The following is a 23149-nucleotide window of genomic DNA, read 5'->3' on the forward strand; positions in this document are numbered from 1 at the left end:
GAGTTTTTTATAGTTCCATATAAATCTGATGATTTTTTGTTCCATTTCTTTAAAAAATCTCATAGGAATTTTGATGGGAATTGCATTAAATTTGTATATTGCTTTGGGTAATATGGCCATTTTGATTATATTTATTCTTCCTATCCAAGAACAAGGAATATTTTTCCATCTCATTGTATCTTTTTCGATTTCCCTTAACAATGCTTTGTAATTTTCATTATATAGGTCCTTTACGTTCTTTGTTATGTTTATTCCTAGGTATTTTATTTTTTTTGTTGCAATCGTGAAGGGGATTATTTTTTTGAGTTCATTTTCTAATATTTCATTGTTGGCATAGAGAAAGGCTATGGACTTCTGTATGTTAATTTTGTATCCTGCGACCTTACTGTATTGGTTTATTGTTTCTAATAATCTTTTTGTGGAGTCCTTCGGGTTTTCGATGTATAGGATCATATCATCAGCAAAAAGTGATACCTTTACTTCTTCTTTTCCAATATGGATGCCTTTTATTTCTTTGTCTTGTCTGATTGCTCTGGCCAGAACTTCTAGCACCACGTTAAATAAGAGTGGAGAGAGTGGACAACCCTGTCTTGTTCCTGATTTAAGGGGGAAAGCCTTCAGTTTAGTGCCATTTAATATGATGTTAGCTGATGGTTTATAATATATGGCCTTTATCATGTTGAGATATTTTCCTTCTATACCCATTTTGTTGAGAGTCTTAAACATAAAATTGTGTTGTATTTTATCAAAAGCCTTTTCTGCATCTATTGATAAGATCATGTGGTTTTTGTTCTTTGTTTTGTTGATATGGTGTATTACGTTAACCGTTTTGCGTATGTTGAACCATCCTTGAGATTCTGGGATGAATCCCACTTGATCATGATGTATTATTTTTTTAATATGTTGTTGTATTCGGTTTGCCAGTATTTTGTTTAGAATTTTAGCATCTGTATTCATTAGAGATATTGGTCTGTAGTTTTCTTTCTTTGTGCCATCCTTGCCAGGTTTTGGTATGAGGGTTATGTTGGCCTCATAAAATGTGTTTGGAAGTATTGCTTCTTCTTCAATTTTTTGGAAGACTTTGAGTAGAATAGGAACCAAGTCTTCTTTGAATGTTTGATAGAATTCACTAGTATAACCGTCTGGGCCTGGACTTTTATTTTTGGGGAGGTTTTTAATAGTTTTTTCTATTTCCTCCCTGCTGATTGGTCTGTTTAGGCTTTCTGCTTCTTCATGACTCAGTCTAGGAAGGTTGTATTGTTCTAGGAATTTATCCATTTCTTCTAGATTGTTGTATTTGGTGGCATATAATTTTTCATAGTATTCTACAATAATTCTTTGTATATCTATGATGTCTGTGGTGATCTCTCCTCTTTCATTTTGGATTTTATTTATTTGAGTCCTGTGCCTTTTTTCCTTGGTGAGTCTTGCCAAGGGTTTGTCAATTTTGTTGACCTTTTCAAAGAACCAGCTCCTTGTTTTATTGATTTTTTCTATAGTTTTTCTGTTCTCTATTTCATTTATTTCTGCTCTGATTTTTATTATCTCCTTTCTTTGGCTGGTTTTGGGTTGTCTTTGTTCTTCTTTTTCTAGTTCCTTAAGGTGTGAAGTTAAGTGGTTTACTTCGGCTCTCTCTTGTTTGTTCATATAGGCCTGAAGTGATATGAACTTTCCTCTTATTACTGCTTTTGCTGCATCCCAGAGATTCTGATATGTGGTATTTTCATTTTCATTTGTCTGTATGTATCTTTTGATCTCTGCGCTTATTTCTTCTTTGACCCATTCATTTTTTAGAAGTATGTTGTTTAGTTTCCACATTTTTGTGGGTTTTTCCCCCTCTTTTTTGCAGTTGAATTCTAGTTTCAAGGCTTTATGATCAGAAAATATGCTTGGTACAATTTCAATTTTTCTAAATTTGCTGATATTGTCTTTGTGGCCCAACATATGGTCAATTCTTGAGAATGTTCCATGTACACTAGAGAAAAATGTATACTCTGTCGCTTTGGGATGAAGTGTCCTGTAGATGTCTATCATATCCAGGTGTTCTAGTATTTCGTTCAAGGCCACTATATCTTTATTGATTCTCTGTTTGGATGACCGATCTAGAGCCGTCAGCGGAGTATTGAGGTCTCCAAGTATGATTGTATTTTTGTTAGTTTTTGTTTTAAGGTCAATAAGTAGCTGTCTTATATATTTTGGTGCTCCTTGGTTTGGTGCATATATATTAAGGATTGTTATGTCTTCTTGATTCAGTGTCCCCTTAATCATTATGAAGTGACCATTTTTGTCTCTGAGTACTTTTTCTGTCTTGTAGTCAGCATTATCAGATATGAGTATTGCTACACCTGCTTTTTTTTGGGTGTTGTTTGCTTGGAGTATTGTTTTCCAGCCTTTCACTTTGAATTTGTTTTTATCCTTGTTGCTTAGATGTGTTTCTTGTAGGCAGCATATAGTTGGATTTTCTTTTTTAATCCATTCTGCTACTCTGTGTCTTTTTATTGGTAAGTTTAATCCATTTACATTTAGTGTAATTATTGACACTTGTGGGTTCCCTACTGCCATTTTATAAATTGCTTTCTGTTAGTTTTGTATCTAGTTTGATTCTTCTCTTTTGTTTTTCTATCATTTGTTTCTGTTTGTTTGTGTTCCATACTTCTTTCCTCTGTTGCTACCTTTTTTAAGTCATGTATTTTTGTGGTGGTTTTTTCTAGGGTGGTTACCATTAAGTAATGAAAAGGGTACCTACCATATTCATTGTAGTACCCTATCTTATAAGTATTTCTGCACTTCATCGTCCTTTGCTACTGTTAATCTCCATTCTCTCCCCCCCTTTTTTTTTCCTTTGTTGTCACAGTTTAAGTTTGGTTTTATTGTGTTCTTGGTGGAGCTCTTACTTGTGGTGTTGTTTTCTTTTGTTCTTTGAATCTGGTTGGAAAACCCCCTTTAGTATTTCCTGGAGTGGGGGCTTTCTCGTGATAAATTCTCTCATCTTTTCTGTATTTGTGAATGTTTTTATATCTCCTTCATACTTGAAGGATAGCTTTGATGGGTATAGTATTCTTGGCTGAAAGTTCCTCTCTTTCAGGGCTTTAAATATTGGGGTCCACTCTCTTCTAGCTTGTAGAGTTTCTGCTGAGAAATCTGATGATAATCTAATAGGCCTTCCTTTATATGTTGTACTCTTCTTTTCCCTGGCTGCCTTGAGAATTTTTTCTTTGTCATTGGTTTGTGTCATCTTTATTATGATGTGCCTTGGAGTGGGTTTGTTGGGGTTAAGAAAACTCGGTGTTCTGTTTGCTTCTTGAATTTGAGGCTTTAGTTCTTTCCACAGGCTTGGGAAGTTCTCGTCTATTATTTGTTTGAGTATATTCTCCATTCCATTTTCTTTCTCTTCTCCCTCTGATATACCTATTATTCTTATGTTATTCTTTCTGATGGAGTCAGATAATTCCTGTAAGGCTTTCTCGTTTTTTATTATTTTTGAGTCTCTTTCTTCTTCTCTCTGTTGTGCCTCAAGTTGTTTGTCTTCTATTTCACTAATCCTATCTTCAATCTGGGTTGTTCTGCTAGCTAAGCTTGTTACCTCGTTTTTCAGTTCGTGAATTGAGTTTTTCATTTCTGTTTGATTTGTTTTTATAGTTTCAATTTCCTTGGTAATATATTCTTTGTGTTCATTGAGTTGTTTTCTGATCTCCCTATATTGCCTTTCCGTGTTTTCTTGTATATCTCTGAGTATTTTTAAGATTTCTATTTTAAATTCTCTGTCATTTAGCTCCAAGGCTTCCAATATGTTAAGTCTTTTCTCCATAGATTTTTCCACATCTATTTGTGTTACCTCTCTTTCTTTTGTATCCATAATATTCGATTTCCTCTTTCTTATTGGCATCTGAGGGTGGTCTTGTTGATAGCGCTAATTAGAATTAATAAAGAGTAAAAAGTAAAAAACAAACAAAAAACAAAAAACAAAAAACAAAAAAAAAAAACAAAAAAAAAACAAACAAAAAACAAAAACAAAAAAACAAAACAAAAAAAAAAACAAAGGGTAAAACACCCCACAAAAAAAAAGCAGTAATAATTTATTATTTCCCCCTTTTTTTTTCTTTGTTCTCCTTCCCTCCTCTCCCCTCCTCAGGGAAATATCGTGCCTATAATGGAGGGCCTGGTTTGCGGTGAAGAGTTCAAGGGGGCAAAAAATAAAAAAAATAAAAAAAAATAAAAATAAAAATAAAAAAAATAAAATAAAGGAAGAAAATCTTAGACAAGCATAAGTTGATCTGCCTGCTGGTGACGGTCAACCAAGAGATATAATGAGAGGGACAAGAGGGAACCAGAAAAAAGGACAAAAAAAGGAATAATCAAGAAGAAAAAATAAAAATAATAAGTAAAAATATGTTGTATTAAGTGGAGCAAAGACCAAATACAATGGAGACCTTGGGTTGGGAGGACCCAAAATGCCACAAAAACAAACCAACCAGAAAAAAAACAAAAACAAAACCGAAAAAGAAAAACAAAGCCAAAAAAAACCTTGAGTCCCAAATTAACTAATTTGTTCGTGATTGAGGATTAAATGGGAGGAAAGTAAAACGAGAAAAGAAAAAACGAATAGAAAGGAAAAAATAAGAAAAAGAGAAAAACGAAGGAAGAAATAAAAAAGGAAGAGAAAAAAACAAAATAAGGCAAAAAAAAAAACAAAAGAGGAGAGAGTGAGAATTAAGTGTCCTGGAGTATAACCCCAAAGGAGGGTGAGGATGAAGAAGAGAAATAAAATGTAACACTTATGGGTAGTGTAGTTCAAGAAAAGGGAAGCATAAGATGGGCAGAGAATAGAAGGACTGAGGTAGAGGAAATAAAGGCAATAAGATAGAAGGAACAAACAACAACAACAACAAAAAAAACAAAACAAAAAAAAACAAATAAACAGTGGAACAAGCTGCAAAGTCTGTGGATTTTTCCTGATTTTGAGGTGTCGACCTCTTCCTCCTTCTCCTCTCTCCCTCTTCCCGGTCGGCGACTCTGCACCCCAGGCCCTGCCCCTGCGCCACACCCAGGCAGGGACTTGCAGTTGATGGGGTTCTACGGCAATGTCACACAATTGGCTTTAGTCTTGTTGGTAGTCAAGGCCTGCCGGCGTCTGCAGGGTCTAACGACGAGAGAGTTCGCCTTCGTGGATTCTCTCTCCCAGTCCCCCCCTCCCGAACCAGCAGCCTGGCGATCCAGCCACAAGGCTGCCACTGCTTCTGCCTGGGGAGTAAGAGGCTCAAAGAGCTGGGAAATCCCCACTCTATCCCCACTCAGTGCAAGGCTCTGGGAAGGGCTCTGACAGTCAGGGCCTCCAGTGTAATCAGGCGGGGGTGGGAGTCAATTGTTGTCAAGGTGATTGTTCAGCGCCTAGCATTCCGTTGGACCTCTCAACCCAGGCTTTCCACACTTTGTAGCCTGTTTTGGCCGGTAAGGAGAGGCACTAGTCTCTGCTTGCGACTAGTGTGGTATAGATCTTATTATCTGCCAAGTCCTTTTTGTTAGCGTTTATCCCTGAATATGGAGGCTCTATCAATCAGAGGTTGCCCCCGCCCCTTTAGCGAGAGGCACCAAAAAATATCACGCCTCTTGTCTTGGGTCGGTGAACTGAGAGAGATCTTATCAATTAGAACCGAGGGTGCGCAGATTTCACGGGTTAAGTTAATTTTAGTAATTGGGTCGCAGCTGTGCTCCCGAAGGTATTTCAGGCTGCCTGCGCGCGCCCCTCCCCCAACGCTTGATTGTTAGCTTGAATGGCTGGGTGAGGTGCCCCGCCCGCGGAGAGAATCTCCCAAGTAGGGAATACCGCCCTGGGGCCTCTCCCGCTCCCCGTGCGCGGGCCGCTGGGAACGTTAGCGGTGCTCGGTCTGCAATGCTCGGTCTGCAATCGGACCGGGAGCGCGCCAGCGGCTGCTTGCCACTCGCCCTGCAACCGACCCGGGCGCTGTTCGCGGCGGCTGGCGGCGGTGGCGGCGGCGGCCGGAGGCGGCTTCCGAGTGCGGGATGACTTACCACAGGCGCACTTTCTCGCGGCTTGAATGAACGTCCCTGCGGTAGCTTCCTCCACACCCTCGTCTCTCAGATTCGAGTGATAACAGTCCTTTTGCTTTCAGTTTGCTCCGAAGATAAATTTTCCTGTTTCTAGTTGATAAATTTGTTGTGATTTGGGGGAGATCTGTCGGACGCGCTGCTCACGGCGCCATTTCCGTGACGTCACTCAATGATTATTTCTTTTATTTGAAAATGTACAGATATCAATATGTCCAACTTTCCCAAGTAAATCTCACTGAATATTGAACTAGAGGAGTCTCTCCAAAGGTGTTCTTTTTCTGTTACCCTTTTTAGTACTTTATCTAAATCACATTGTTTTTAAATATTTACTCCAAATTCTGAATATTTTAGGTTGTTTTAGTACATAACATTTCAATTATTAATGGATTTGGAAACATTTTTAAATCTATCCCATACGACATAGTCACATTGAGAATACTGATTTGACTCTGTGAGTGAGAAGTTCTGTTTAACAGATATATGAGAATAGATATATAAGAATTGTTAATATGAGATAATTAAATTATAAAGTCTAAGATATAAAAATTCTGTTATTGGTTTTAGAAAGTATATTATAGATCTTATACTTAGGGGACAAATGTTATTCAGAAAATGATGTAGAATTTCCATTTTTTTCAAATATTTTTACTAGCTTTACCTATATATTTGATACTAGATATATGCCTGTAAGAAACCGTGCCCATAAAACTATGGTCTATATCAGGGGGTCTCAAACTCACGGCCCGCGGGCCGCATGCGGCCCGCCGAACAATTTTGTGCGGCCCAGCCTTAACTATGAGTTGGAGCACCTTCAGATGTGAGTTAGTCTGGCTTTGTGCTAGGGACTCCTTTATTCAAATCAGGAGTGCCTATTCAGTCTTGCGTTTAGACAAGCCCGTTATAGTTACTTCATGGTGTATTCCAAAATGAACACAACTTCCCTGAACACTGTCAGCCTCCCAGACTGACAAACCACGGTTAAGATGTGTGGGGTTAAACTCTGGGACTTGTCCTGAACTATGCTCTATGCTACACGGGGCTGGGATGAATAAGTACTTTAAAATATCTCTAGATATTCCAGTAATATGTGGGGTATACTCTAAGGTACTATAGTGGAAAGTTTCTTCTTATTTTTTTTTTTTAGAAAGAGAGACAGGAAGGGAGAGAGATGAGAAGGATCAACTCCTAGTTGAAGCAGGAAGGCTAAATTAGAGGAGCAAGATCTTGCTATAGAGAGGCTTGCTAAAGTTTACCAGACAGTTACCGAGGGCCTGGGATGTTGCAGGGCTATTTATGTGATGAGAAAATGAAAAGCTCTGTACAAACTCCCTTGATGCCTACTTCAAGAAACTGACTCCAATGACAGATCAAATCCTGCCTCTCTTAGCACTAGTCGCCGCCTCTCCAACAAGTCCATCATCTTCTGCATCATCCAAGATTGTTTAAGGTTGTGTTTGAAAATGTTTAAGTATTTATATGCACAGAAAGGTAAAAATAAATACTATGTTAAGCCTGGCCTCTGGTGGCACAGTGGATGAAGCGTAAACCTGGAATGCTGAGAGGTCGCTGGTGTGCTCAGTCAAGGCTCACAATGTTCCCATGACAAACAGGTTTGTTATACATGTTATTTGATTGTATTTAATTTGCAAAGTTTATGCCATTTATTAACTCAGCCTGGAAATTTTTATTTAGTATCTATAAAATGAGGAAAATATATGTTCTGACTGATGTTTATCATTAGTATAAGCACAGTGCTTTTTTTATTAAAGTTTATAATATGACCACACTTGGACAAAAAGTTCACCTGAGAGTTTGAAGACAGACATCTTAGAACAAGCATTGTAATAATTTTTAATTTTGGGGAATCCCCACATCAAATGGAAGATGCTGAACAAGTAAAATCTTTGTTCTCTAAGATCGATTCCATTGATATATCCTACAGGTCTAGACTGGGTAAATGAGCTGTAAACAAAACATGTCCATAAAAGTCAAGCTGAAATGCCCTAAAGACACACTACACATTCAAGGCCTTGTTAATGAAAGCCTCAGAATGTTAGGTTTTGTTTATCACTTTACAAAGATTTTTGTAACATCAATGCACTAAGAATCCTGTACTGTAGCATGGTTCAATCTACCTTGGAATTTAACTCAACAGTCCAGAACCCATATTACAAAAATCATCAAAATAGCATAGGAAGAGTACAACACACGTTCTTAAAATTGGTATCCTGTAAATATTGCCATGTTACTTCTGATGTACCTTATGCTGCTGTTATGGAAGTACTTCACCTAACAACAATACTGCATAGGAGGAGGGTCACTAACTTAAATTTCACTTACAAACTTTGTAATAATTTTGTTGAGTGTCCTGTTCTCCTTAAGACCCTGTGTTTCAAAGTTTCTAAAGTCATAACAAGAGAAAAAAAGGTTGGTGTTTTTTGTATTTTTCTGAAGTGAGAAGCAGGGAGGCAGAGAGACAGACTCCTGCATGTTCCCCTGACTGGGATCCACCTGGCAAGCTCCCTGGATACGACAATGCTCTGCCCATCTGGGACTATTTCTCCATTGCTTGGCAACTGAGCTATTTCAGAGCATGAAGCAAGGCCATGGAGCCATCCTCAGTGCCTGGGGCCAAATTACTTGAAACATCCAAGCCATGGCTATAGGAGGGGAGAAAGGAGAAGAGGGGAGGGGAGGGGTGGAGAAGCAGATGGCCTCTTCTTCTGTGTGCCCTGATCGAGAATCAAACCCAGAACTTCCCCATGCCAGGCTGACGCTCGGCCACTGAGCCAACAGGCTAGCACTTATTGTTCTTATTTACGTATTAAATGCCTGAAATAATAAACTACCTTTCATTATATATATATATTTTATACTTAAAATGGTCATTAGGGCAGAGAACCAGTTGTTAAATTATTTTAATTCCCCCAGTGCCTATAGTGGAAGCTGATGCTTTCTCTGTTCACCAGGAAGTTTAGTTGCTGATTACACAAATGAGTCTTTTTCACTTGATCTTAGCCAAAAAGCCAAGAAGCAATAATGAGCCTTTTTTCAAATAGCTCTCTGTTAAAGGAAGTTTGCCCCCTCTAAAGGAAAAGTCACACCCAAAGACTGATGGATGAAAGCAATAGAAAGACCTCAATTGAAGATAATTCTGAAAATTCAACCCAGCTCCAGAGCTTCTTTTGGATCAACTGGATCCTCTGATGCAGCTGCGAATACTCTAGTTCAGCAACTCCTGCTCAGTTCTGCTTTCTTCACCCTCACAAGCCTTATTTCTGAAAATTCTCTCCAGCAAACATTCTGCACAAATATTTTAAAAATTACTTCCTGAAGAACTTGACATGCTAAAGTTGGTATCAAAAGTGGGATTAGAAATAGACTGACAGGTTGACAGTAAAGACCCTATCTAGTGGGGAAATAGGCTGATAGACCTGGGGATAATCTCAGAGCAATTGTTAAAGCATTCACCAGTGTTGAAACTGGTATTGAAATTCAGCAGAAAGGAATGCTCTAGGAGGTGAATAATTATAGATATTTGAGAGGTCCCAGGGAAATTGTATGTATAATAGTTATGAAATCAGATGAATGAGACTCATCAATGTATTGGTTAATTATCAATATATGATGAACCAGAAAAGCCAAAGTACCACAAGAATATTATCTCATCATCCCAAGAACAAAACAAAAGTTGGTATTTCATCCCAAGACTCAATCATAAAGTCAGCATAACTCCAGAGAAGAATGAACTACCAACTTTAGTATACCTGCTATGACTTGGAAACTTAAATACTGAAGGTGGAAGCCTTGAATTCGCATACATTTCTGAACACTTTAGGCCTATACTTGCTTATTCCTCTTTCATAAAAGCTTTAACATTCTTTCTTTGCTTAAACATTATGCAAAGAGTTTGTTAGATAATGCATGTTCCCCTGTGGGTCCATTTCCTATCTAGCTTCTTATATATCAGGTCAATAAATGGGTTCGCTCACAACATAACCCATCCCTGCCAAAAAGTTTTTGGATCCTTAAGGAAAAAGAAAATGAGACAATGTGCAGAAGTAGCTGCAGAAGCTAGTGATCACGTAGGGAACAGAACATGGAGAGTGTTGTGGAACCGAATGTTGAGAATGCTGGTTGAAGGGGAGGCAGAATATAGAGTAAAATTGAGAGAGAATATCAATATGGGAGCATTCATATATAAATAGAATACAAGATTTTCAACTATATCAAGTTTCATAGGAGACAGTACTTATACACACTGATTAATTTTTAGAAGCTTGGATGAAGAGATGGCTCACACTATGAACAGAGAAACCAAATCTACCATGGAAAAGAATGGAAGAAAGAGTCAACTATCTCTGATCATTCTAGAGTAGATGTACTATATAATGCCAGAAAATAATTGGCTGACTACAATGGGAGTCCCAGAGAATGCTCTATTTATCAAAATTTAAGGAATTTGTTGTCGAGATAGGAACCAACGTTATTAATAAACTCAGTGAAGCTGTCCTCTGTAGACCAGAGGTGCTGCCAAGGACTGTGTTTTCTGAGAGCAACATAGTGGTGCAATCCCAAGTCACAGAGGCCATGATGTAGCACTTGACTATCAAAAACAAGTAAGATACAATTGTCACCATGAATGGCATGGTTTGGTACAGAAAGCAAATCTGTACTCCCAACTTAAAATATATAAACTATAAACTTTGTTTTATTATTATTACTGTCAATAGCCATGACAATTTAGAGCCATAAGAGATCTACATATAAACCACATTTTTATTAAATTATTCTTGAGAAAGCAAACTAATTTGAATTAAGGTATTGGATTTCAGGACAATGTAATTTTCCTTGATCTGTAAGATGTAATTCAATAAAGTCTATACAAGTAAAGGCTGTTACTTTAGTAAGAATGTTTATGAAAAGCAACTTTATTTCTACTAATAAGAAGATAAAAAATTCATTTGATTTCTTTTTTTTAAGTGAGAGGAGGGTAGATAGAGAAACAGACTCCTGCATGCTCCCCAGTTGGGATCCACCTGGCAACTCCTGTCCAGGGCTAATGTTCAACTCAACCAAGTTATCCTCAGTGCCTGGGGCCCATGATCACCACTAGCTGTAAGAAGGGAAGAGAGAGAATAAGAGAGAGGGAGGGGAAAAGAAGCAGATGGTGCTTCTCATGTGTACCCAGATCGAAGATCGAACCCAGGATGTCGGCACTCCAGGCTTATGCTCTATCCACTGAGCAACTGGCCAGGGCCCTTCTGATGCTTCTACAGATTTTATCTTCCTTTGAAAGACTGACATGTAAACACAACCCATAATTTGATAGAATTCTCAGAAATGGGAAATAAAACTACTCTAATCACTATACAAAGTTTTGAAAAATTTAAACGAGATCTTAACAGGGGATAGGTGATAAGATCCCCAAAACATTGGTAATTTTCTGCTCTTCTACATACATTATCTAGTTTTCTCTACTCCAACCGGTCCTTGGGGTTGCTTGCTGTGGACTCCACATTTTGCCTTCTCTTGCCCTCTGGGTTTATCCAATGGGAGGCAATCCCGAGATGAACTGTGAAGAAAAAGAAGTTAGGTGATTTATTCTTCCGCCTCCTCCTCCTTGCTGTGCATGTTATTTCTATGTACAAATCCATTTTCTGTTGCATGTTCACTCTGCTTAGCTTACAATTCTAGTCAAGACTCAGTAACACTCTTCCCTCCCTGTGCTCCTCTAAGTAGAGGAATGTTAACAATTTCCCTCTAGTATTAGCCTCTAAATGTTTTCTTACTTGTTTTGGGTTTTCTATTAACCCTGCCCACACTCTGGTAAATAGTCCTCTTGTTAAAGTTTTTTTTTTTTTTTTTTTAATAAATCAGGATACATATATTCAAAGATAACAAGTCCAGGTTATCTTGTCATTCAATTATGTTGCATACCCATCACCCAAAGTCAGATTGTCCTCTGTCACCTTCTATCTTGTTTTCTTTGTGCCCCTCCCCACCCCCTTTCCCTCTCCCATCCCCCCCTCCACCCCCCCCCCCCCCAAAACCACCACACTCTTATCAATGTCTCTTAGTTTCACTTTTATGTCCCACCTATGTATGGAATAATACAGTTCCTGGTTTTTTCTGATTTACTTATTTCGCTTCGTATCATGTTATCAAGATCCCACCATTTTGCTGTAAATGTTCCGATGTCATCATTTCTTATGGCTGAGTAGTATTCCATAGTGTATATGTGCCACATCTTCTTTATCCAGTCATCTATTGACGGGATTTTTGGTTGTTTCCATGTCCTGGCCACTGTGAACAATGCTGCAATAAACATGGGGCTGCATGTGTCTTACGTATCAATGTTTCTGAATTTTTGGGATATATACCCAGTAGAGGGATTGCTGGGTCATAAGGTAGTACTATTTTCAGTTTTTTGAGGAACCACCATACTTTCTTCCATAATGGTTGTACTACTTTACATTCCCACCAACAGTGGATGAGGGTTCCTTTTTCTCCACAGCCTCTCCAACATTTGCTATTACCTGTCTTGCTAATCGAACAGGTGTGAGGTGGTATCTCATTGCAGTTTTGATTTGCATTTCTCTAATAGCTAAAAAAGATGAGCATCTTTTCATATATCTGTTGGCCATTTGTATTTCTTCCTGGGAGAAGTGTCTGTTCATATCCTCTTCCCATTTTTTTATTGGATTGTTTGTTTGTTTGTTGTTGAGTTTTATGAGTTCTTTGTATATTTTGGATATTAGGCCCTTATCTGAGCTGTTGTTTGAAAATATCACTTCCCATTTAGTTGGCTTTCTGTTTATTTTGTTGTCAGTTTCTCTTGCTGAGCAAAAACTTCTTAGTCTGATGTAGTCCCATTCATTAATTTTTGCCTTCACTTCTCTTGCCTGTGGAGTCAAATTCATAAAATTCTCTTTAAAACCCAGATCCTCGATTCCCGGCCAGGGCACACAGGAGAAGCGCCCATTTGCTTCTCCACCCCTCCGCCGCACTTTCCTCTCTGTCTCTCTCTTCCCCTCCCGCAGCCAAGGCTCCATTGGAGCAAAGATGGCCCGGGCGCTGGGGATGGCTCTGTGGCCTCTGCCCCAGGCGCTAGAGTGGCTCTGGTCGCAATATGGCGACGCCCAGGATGGGCAGAGCATCGCCCCCTGGTGGGCAGAGCGTCGCCCCATGGTGGGCGTGCCGGGTGGATCCCGGTCGGGCGCATGCGGGAGTCTGTCTGACTGTCTCTCCCCGTTTCCAGCTTCAGAAAGATGAAAAAAAAAAAAAAAAAAAAAAAAAAAAAAAAAAAAAAAACCCAGATCCATGAGTTGAGTACCTATGTCTTCTTCTATGTACTTAATTGTTTCAGGGCTTATGTTTAGATCTTTGATCCATTTTGAGTTAATTTTTGTACAGGGGGAGAGACTGTAGTCCAGTTTCATTCTTTTGCATGTGGCTTTCCAGTTTTCCCAGCACCATTTATTGAAGAGGCTTTCTTTTCTCCATTGTGTGTTGTTGGCCCCTTTATCAAAAATTACTTGACCATATATATGTGGTTTCATTTCTGGACTTTCTATTCTGTTCCATTGGTCTGAGTGTCTATTTTTCTGCCAATACCATGCTGTTTTGACTGTCATGGTCCTATGATATAGTTTGAAGTCAGGTATTGTAATGCTCCCAGCTTCATTCTTTTTTCTTAAGATTGCTTTGGCTAATCGGGGTTTTTTATAGTTCCATATAAATATGATGATTTTTTGTTCCATTTCTTTAAAAAATGTCATCAGAATTTTGATGGGAATTGCATTAAATTTGTATATTGCTTTGGGTAATATAGCCATCTTGATTATATTTATTCTTCCTAGCCAAGAAAAGGTATATTCTTCCATCTCATTATATCTTTTTCAATTTCCCATAACAATGGTTTATAGTTTTCATTATATAAGTCCTTTACATTCTTTGTTATGTTTATTCCTAAGTATTTTATTTTTTTTGTTGCAATCGTGAAGGGGATTATTCTTTTGAGTTCGTTCTCAATTGTTTCATTGTTGGCATATAAAAAGGCTATTGACTTCTGTATGTTAATTTTGTATCCTGCGACCTTACTGTATTGGCTTATTGTTTCTAGTAGTCTTTTTGTGGATTCTTTGGGGTTTTCGATGTATAGGATCATATCATCTGCAAAAAGTGATACCTTTACTTCTTCTTTTCCGATATGGATGCCTTTTATTTCTTTGTCTTGTCTGATTGCTCTGGCTAGAACCTCTAGTACCACATTAAATAAGAGTGGAGAGAGTGGACAACCCTGTCTTGTTCCTGATTTAAGGGGGAAAGCCTTCAGTTTAGTGCCATTTAATATGATGTTAGCTGATGGTTTATCATATATGGCCTTTTCTGCGTCTATTGATAGGATCATGTGGTTTTTGTTCTTTGTTTTGTTGATATGGTGTATTCTTCTTTTCCCTGGCTGCCTTGAGAATTTTTTCTTTGCTGTTGGTTTGTGTCAATTTCATTATGATATGCCTTGGAGTAGGTTTGTTGTGGTTAAGAAAACTCGGAGTTCTGTTTGCTTCTTGAACTTGAGGCTTTAGTTCTTTCCACAGGCTTGGGAAGTTCTCATCTATTATTTGTTTGAGTATGTTCTCCATTCCATTTTCTCTCTCTTCTCCCTCTGATATACCTATTATTCTTATGTTATTCTTTTTGATGGAGTCAGATAATTCTTGTAGGGCTATCTCATTTTTTTAAATTTTTGAGTCTCTTTCTTCTTCTCTCTGTTGTGCCTCAAGTTGCTTGTCTTCTATTTCACTAATCCTCTCTTCTATCTGACCTGTTCTATTAGCTAAGCTTGTTACTTCGTTTTTCAGCTCGTGAATTGAGTTTTTCATCTCTGTTTGATTTGTTTTTATGCTTTCAATTTCCTTGGACATATATTATTTGTGTTCATTGAGTTGTTTTCTGAGCTCCCTAAATTGCCTTTCTGTGTTTTCTTGTATATCTCGGAGGATTTTTAGGATTTCTATCTTGAATTCTCTGTCATTTAGCTCCAAGGTTTCCAATATATTAAATTTTTTCTCCATAGATTTTTTCTCATCTAGCTGTGTTACCTCTCTTTCTTTTGTATCCATGATATTTGATTTTCTCTTCCTTAATGGCATCTGAGCGTGGTTTTGTTGATAGTATTAATGAGATTTAATAAAGAATAAAAAGTTAAAAATAAATAAAAAAATAAAAAATTGAAAAGAGTTATTTTTTATAAAAAAATTAATAATGAAATAAAGAAAAATAAAAATTTAAAAAGAAGGAAATTATTGCCCCCCTCCTTTTTTCCTCTCCTCTGCTCTCCCCTCTTGAGAAAATCTTGTGGTCAACTGTGAATTATAACAAACAATGACTGTGATGGAGGGCCTGAATTGGGGAAAAGTAATAAAGGGGCAAAAAAAAAAAGAAAATAAAAGAAAAAAAAAAGAGGGTATGGACCCACAAAAAGCAAATAAGGAAAAAATTTGGGTCAAGAATAAAATGATTTGCTTTTAGGTGTTGGTTGTCTAAGAGTTATGATGAGAGGAATAAGAGGAAAACAGAAAAATGGGGGGACAAATTAAAAAATTACTATTGTATTTAGTGGAAGAACTAGATAAAATGGAGAGCCAGGGATGGGATCACTGCTAGTGAGTTAAAAAGGTGAAGTAAAAACCCCCCAAAATTCCACAAACATAAGTTTGAGTCCCAGATAAGATAATTTGTTTGTTATTGAGGTTTGAATGAGAGGAGATGTAAAGGAGAAAGGAAGAAACTAATATAGAGGGAGAAAAGAAAGAGAGAGAGAAAAAAAGAGGGAACCACTAAAAGAAGAAAAAAGAAAGGAGAGAGAGAGAGAGAGTTAAGGGTTTTGGAGTGCAACCCTCATAGAGAGAAAGGAAGAGGAGAGAAAAGATAATGGGAGATGTAACACTTATGGATAGTGTAGTTCAAGGAGAGGAGAGAGTAAGACCGGCAGAGAGTTAATCGGCCAAATTGGAGGAGGAAAAAAAGTATCAAGAATGAAGACAAGAGAAACAAACGAACAAATATAATAACATAGGATAGGTTATAAAGTCTGCAGATTATTCTTGATTTTAAGAGGTTATCTTCTTGCTTTTTCTCTTCTCTCCCTCTTCCTGGTCGGTGACTCTGTACCCCGGGTTCTGCCCCTTTGGCACGCTCAGGTAGAGGTTTGCAGTTGATAAGTCTCTATGGCAATGTCATGTATTGTGCTTTAATCTCGTTGGCAGTCGAGGCTCATTAGCATTTATAGGGTCCGACAGTGAGAGAGTCCGTGTTCCTGGAGCCTTTCTCCTAGTCTTTCCTTCCTCAATTAGTAGCCTGATAATCCAGCTATGGGGTTGCTGCTGCCTCTGCCTGGATAGTAAGAGGCTCAAAGAGCTGGCAACTCCCCACTCTATTTCCACTCAGCACAGGGCTCTGGGTAAGGCTCAGTCAGTCAGAGCTGCTAGCATAATCAGGCGGGCTATCCGCCCACTCAAAGACCACTGGCTCTGCCACTCTGTCCGGTAACACAGGCGGGCGCCCACTTCCGGGGTGGTTGGAGGAAACTCTCCTCACTATCTGCGTGCGCAGACCAGGATATCCGGCCAGCAATCTCATGCTCTGAGTGAAACCCCCAACCGCATGGAAAATTTGCAGCGTTGGAATTGGCTCTCGCTCCGTCCCCGTGCGCGGCTTTTGCAAGGCACTGGGGCGGCCCGAGATTCCGCTTTGGCCCACACAAAGGCCCCTGACTCTGCCCCTCTGTGCGATAACATGGGCACGCACTGCCGAGGCACTCGGAGGAATCTCTCACTCACTATCTGCGCGCGCAGACCAGGATATGAGGCCGGCCGCGTTTCCCTCTGAGTGAAACCCCCACCAGCACGGAAAATTTCCACCGTTGGAATTAGTTCTCACTCCCTCCCGTGCGCGGCTTTCCCAGGGCGCTGGGGCTGCCCAGAGATTCTGCTTTCGGCCCACAGAAAGGCCTCTGACTCTGCCTCTCTGTGGGGTAACACGGGCACCCACTCCCGGGGCTTAGGAAGAAATCTCTCGCCCACTAACTGCGCACCAACCAGGAGATCAGGTAAAATGGCTGTCCCGCTTGTCTTTCTTTGTTTGGGTTTGGCGCGAGTGTTAGCTTGTATTGCCTGGGTTGCCACAGGATCAGTTTTTCCTCGGCTTGGATCTCCGTGCCACAGCCTGGTTCGGCTGTTTATGCCGCAGCCTGGATCTATTCACCCCCTTTGCCCGCCTCAGTTTCTATATTCACAGTTACCAGAGAAAGCCACCCTGTTTAGGTTAGTGAGGAAGGCGGAGCATTTCTTACTCCCTATTTCCTTAGGGGTTTGGTTATATATTTAGCCAGTTTTTCACTCAACCATACCTTCGGGTGTATTGCAAAGCATCTGGAGGCTCCAAGTATAGGTTTTTCTGTTTCTGGTTGAAGATCTTGTTGAATTTTGGGGGAGATTTATCGGTATCACTTCCTACCCCGCCATTACTCTGACGTCATCCTCCTGGGCTAAAGTTTTTCAATAAATAAAAATTCTGTGCGAAAGCTTCTTAGTCTGATGTAGTCCCATTCATTTATCTTTGCCTTCACTCCCCTTGTTTTTGGAGTCAAATTCATAAAGTGCTCTTTATAACCAAAGTCCATGAGTTTAATACCTATGTTTTCTTCTATGTAATTAATTGTTTTAGGTCTTATATTTAGGTCTCTGATCTATTTTGAATTAATTTTAGTACAAGGGGACAAACTGTAGTCTGACGGAAAAACAAACAGACAGCCAACTAAATGGGAGATGATATTTTCAAACAACAGCACAGATAAGGATCTAATTTCCAAAATATACAAAGGACTCATAAAATTTAACAACAAGCCAACAAACAATCCAATAAAAAAATGGGAAGAAGACATGAACAGACACTTCTCCCAGGAAGAAATACAAATATCCTACAGATATATGAAAAGATGCTCATTTTTATTAGCTATTAGAGAAATGAAAATCAAAACTACAATGAGATATCATCTCACACCTGTTAGATTAGCTATTATCAACAGGACAGGCAATAACAAATGTTGGAGAGGCTGTGGAGAAAAAGGATCTCTCATCCACTGTTGGTGGAAATGTAAAGTAGTACAACCATTATGGAAGAAAGTATTGTGGTTCCTCAAAAAATTAAAAATAGAACTACCGCCCTCACTGGTTGACTCAGTGGTAGAGTGTCGGCCTGGCGTGCAGGAGTCCCGGGTTCGATTCCTGGCCAGGGCACACAGGAGAGGCGCCCATCTGCTTCCCCACCCCTCCCCCTCTCCTTCCTCTCTGTCTCTCTCTTCCCCTCCCACAGCCGAGGCTCCATTGGAGCAAAGTTGGCCCGGGCGCTGGGGATGGCTCCTTGGCCTCTGCCCCAGGCGCTAGAATGGCTCTGGTTGCAACAGAGCAATGCCCCAGATGAGTAGAGCATCGCGTCCTGGTGGGCATGCTGGGTGGATCCCGGTCGGGTGTATGCAGGAGTCTGTCTGACTCAAAAACATTGGTACATAAAGACACATGCAGCCCCCCATGTTCATTGCAGCATTGTTCACAGTGGCCAAGACATGGAAATAACCAAAAAGCTCTTCAATAGAAGATTGGATAAAGAAGATGTGGTACATATACACTATGGAATGCTACTCAGCCATAAGAAATGATGACATCGAATCATTTACAACAACATGGATGGACCTTGATAACATTATACGGAGTGAAATAAGTAAATCAGAAAAAACTAAGAACTATACGATTCCATACATAGGTAGGACATAAAAATGAGACTCAGAGATGTGGACAAGAGTTTGGTGGTTACTGGGAGGTGGGGAAGAAGGAGAGGGAGGGGGTGGGGGGAGAGGAGGGGAAGGGCACAAAGAAAACCAGATAAAAGGTGACAAAAGACAGTCTGACTTTGGGTGATACATATGCAACATAATCGAATGTCAAAATAACCTGAAGATGTTTTCTCTGAACATATGTACCCTGATTTATCAATGTCACCCCATTTAAATTAAAAAAATAAATAAATTAAAAAAAAACCTCTGTGAATGTGGCATCTGTTTCTTGCTGGGCCTTAATTGACAAAATAGGTATTTTTTTTGTTGTTGTTCTTTATCTGTATTTGTTTTTTACATGTTTGTACATGTTTGCTTACAGTAAAAATCAATGAAATTTTGTTTCAGATGTTAAATTTGTCCTTTAAATTGAAAAAAAAAGGGATATTTGTGACAATGGCGTTTTTCTTAAAATTATTAATAACACGAAAGGCTTTTTTGTTTACTTGTTTGTTTAGCTTTGATGGTTGATTCCAAATGAAAACATATCAGGGAGGTGGAGGTAGAGAATGGAGGAGCTACATGCTTTGGGTTTTGCTTTTTTTATTGGCCATTGATTACAGCAAAGTTCAAACTAAGGCCTATGACATTAAGTTGTTTAATTGTTAAAATTGGTGGGGGGGCAAAATACCCCATTGTCATGTAATAATATATACAAACACAGCCTCTTCGTTTTGATTTCAAACATTTTAATACAAAAATCAAGTTGTGACTATATTTAAAACTGTCTAAATTCAGAGTTGGCTAAATTAGGAAATACTTGTCTAATTCAGAACCTTAGCATGGATTTCAATACCCAGAGACAGTCTTCCCCTCCTGTATATTACGAAGAAAGAAGTAATTAAGTTTCTATATTTAGAAAGACTTGACTTGCTGTTTAGACACACCATTTACTTTTTACTTAACTGCTCCATGGGAAGACAGACAGACACAGCTTCCTCTGTGTGTCTCTCTGCATCTGTGCAGTTTGTAAAATACAAAACAAAACACCCAAACTCCTTTGGGATCACTCAGTAGTAGAGTGAAATAATGAAAACATTTTATCAAGAGAGCACTATCAGTTTCTGACAAGCTCATCTCTGTGGTACCCCTTCTACTGAGGTATTAGAGAAGGAAATATCTGAGCATATGTCTTACACAGGGTTCTTAATGCCATGCAGCTACTGTCTCAAGGACAGTCTGAAATAAGGCTCCTCCTCGCCGCAGGATAAGACAGCACTATTTAGTGTTAGAAGAGACAATAGAAATCATGTTTTCCAATCCCCTCATATTATGGATGAAGAAAGTGAGACTCAGGTTTAGAACCATCTTCAAGGTTATACAACTTCTTAATATCATCCTTCTTGTCTCTGACTAGTTTACCGAGAACATGAAGGTGCCATCCCTGCTATCTTTTTACTTTGTATTTGTATTTTGTTATACCCTGTTATACATCCTTTTCAGTTCATTCAACACATTTACTGAGTACCTACTATGTGCCTAACCGCTGGGTGCTAGAGACTTTATGCCAGACATTGAAAATTTGGGCTAAATTGCAGTCAGGATTGTTAGAAATGCAAATGTCAAAAAGGAATCAACACTTCTTAAATCAAATTCATAAGAAATATGTATCTAGGATTGCAAATACATACTTTTTTTTATACAAACGTATTTTAAGTTGAATGGAGTTCACTGTTCAGTTATGCTCTGAACAGAAAAATAAATGTTGTAATTAAATATTGATAACTTGGCAATAAGGTCTCATCAATGAAACTTGAAGCCATGGTTATTAGAAGATTACCCAGGGTGTTTTATAGAATAGGAAAAGAGAAATAATAAGCATTGAACTGTGGGAAACATTAACATGTAAGATGGTAATGTCAAGAAGAAATGCCTCAGTTAGAAACTTAATTGAGAGTAATATATCCTAAGCCAAAATTAGAAAAAGGATTTTTTTGCTTGTTTGGTTAGTTTGATTGGTTTGTTTTATGGAAGGAATGAACAACACTGTCAAATAAGGTAAGAGACAAAATTAGCATTTATAAAAACATTGTTCATATAGACCAGAGCAATTTCAAAGAAGTTGTAAAATTGGAACAAGAGTTACAATGAGATACGGAGTTAAGGGGAGGTGAGAGAGTGGTGGCAAGTATTAGGCTCCCTTTTAAAGAAATTAAGCTGAAAAAGTAGACGGGGAGAAATGTGGTTACAAAAAGTTGTTTATTGTCTGTAAGAAGAAAGAGGTCTGGGCACAAGTCCTGGATTTAGAAGCAAAAATATGTCCCTTTTGTTTGTTTGTTTCTTTGTTCTCCCCCCCCTCCAACCCCACAGTAACTAAGGAAATATAGATTTCTTCTAAACAACATGTAGACAAATGGGTGTAGATGGAGTGGGTGAGGGTAGGGGAAAGTAGCTCTTAAGTCAATCTGTCATGTCACAGCATCGAAAGTGCGGAGTACATTAGACTTTATGATTATTTTAGTCCACTGAGCTCTTACATTCCAGCTAACAGAGATGGGAGTATGACCAAATCAAACTGTGGTGATTAGCCCTGACAACTCAGTTCTAACAGATTCTCTGAGATGTGTTGTTGCGAATTGACTAAGAGCTAAGGAGAGAGATATTTACCAGTGGAGAACTGCTGAAATGACACTGAGTGATAGAGGTTATAAAACAAATTACGGTCCCTTCACCTAAGTTGCTTATCCTAGACTGCTTCCTGCCAAATTAAATGATCACTGCAAATTGCTTCAACACAAAAATAGATGTCTTATAGTTTCCCCAATATTTCTCTAGTTATTGTAAGACATCCCCATTTCAGGAAAAAAGCCACTGGATTTTTATAAAAAGTATTGGGTCCCATCTAGTCACATATATAGGTTAAATTAAATTATGATCATTTTTATCAGAATTATTTGCATGCTCAGGAGTAGCAAATTTTGCAATGCACAGTGAAAATATTCTCGGCGTGGACACATTTTATGCAAGGCTAGAGTTTTTTTTAAATGATCTCTAATTATAATTGAATGATGTGTCAAGTGAAATGAGCTAAAATAGATTGATGTTGTTACCTGGTCACTGATATACAGTATACTGCAGCAAACAGAATCATATGGCAATGTTAAAATAGAAACAGCCTGGCTTTTCCAAATAGTCATTGTGTGCAGTACCACTAGAGATTACGGACATCACGTGCCACATTTGATGGTATGTGCCACATTTGATGGCACATGCCACACACGATTCCTTGCCCAGTTTACAACCTACCCAGAACTCTTCAGAATTTAGGAATCCTTGGAGTCTGCTGCGGCTTTAGCTAGATCTTGAGAACCTTAGTCCTAATCTTTCCTTTGCAGAAAAAAGAAAGAATGCTTCAAAACTTCCTTGTGTTTCCCAGATTGAGTACTAGTTTTATTCACTTCCTGGAGAAAATAACAAGGGCCAGTCAGATCTTTTAAGAACTTTGAAATTTCCTTTCTGCCTCCACCATCCCAGAAACTCTCCAAACTTCTGACTATCCCAGTCCTAATAAGAGCCACCCTGATAAGGATGATATGGATGAAATGGCCATAAGCCAAGGTCACTCCTAAGCATCAACAGCCATTCTGGTTGTCTATGAAGTCACTCCTGGAATGAAAGTCTAACCTATTCAGTGAAGTGATATAAATGGGGGGAAATAAGATAGCTGCTCATCCCTCAGCCTTACCCTATAGTTGGGCTGCTACAAAACAGATCCTTCACTTGAATTTTCACTAGCATTTGCAGAGCTAGGAAGTTTCAAAGCTTGCCAATTTATCAGGGATCAGAACAAACCCCAAGTCAAGAAAACAGTACAGTTAAACTTATGATTAAAGTGGATATTAATGAGTTTTTATTCCTCTTACAATGTTCATCACATAGTAGGTACTCAAAATTTCTTTAACAGGAAGTGATTAACTAAAAATATTATCCATAACCTACTATTATACAGCCCATTATCGTTTCTGAAGTGCTGCCAGGTGAATTAAGGTGAATGAATCCCCCACTTTGTGATGTAAGCGCTATTTACTCTGCCTTCTTGATAAATCAAGATTCCATTGCTTAAGGTCACATACCTGGTACTTTACTACTAGTTTTTTTGTTTCCAAAGAAAAAGTTTGTGTTATTTCATTTTAATGTAGTTCAACTAAAAACTAAATAAATTTTAAGCGCTTCTCTTGTTTTGTT

Source organism: Saccopteryx leptura, chromosome 7 (assembly GCF_036850995.1).
Source record: "Saccopteryx leptura isolate mSacLep1 chromosome 7, mSacLep1_pri_phased_curated, whole genome shotgun sequence".
NCBI lineage: Eukaryota > Metazoa > Chordata > Mammalia > Chiroptera > Emballonuridae > Saccopteryx > Saccopteryx leptura.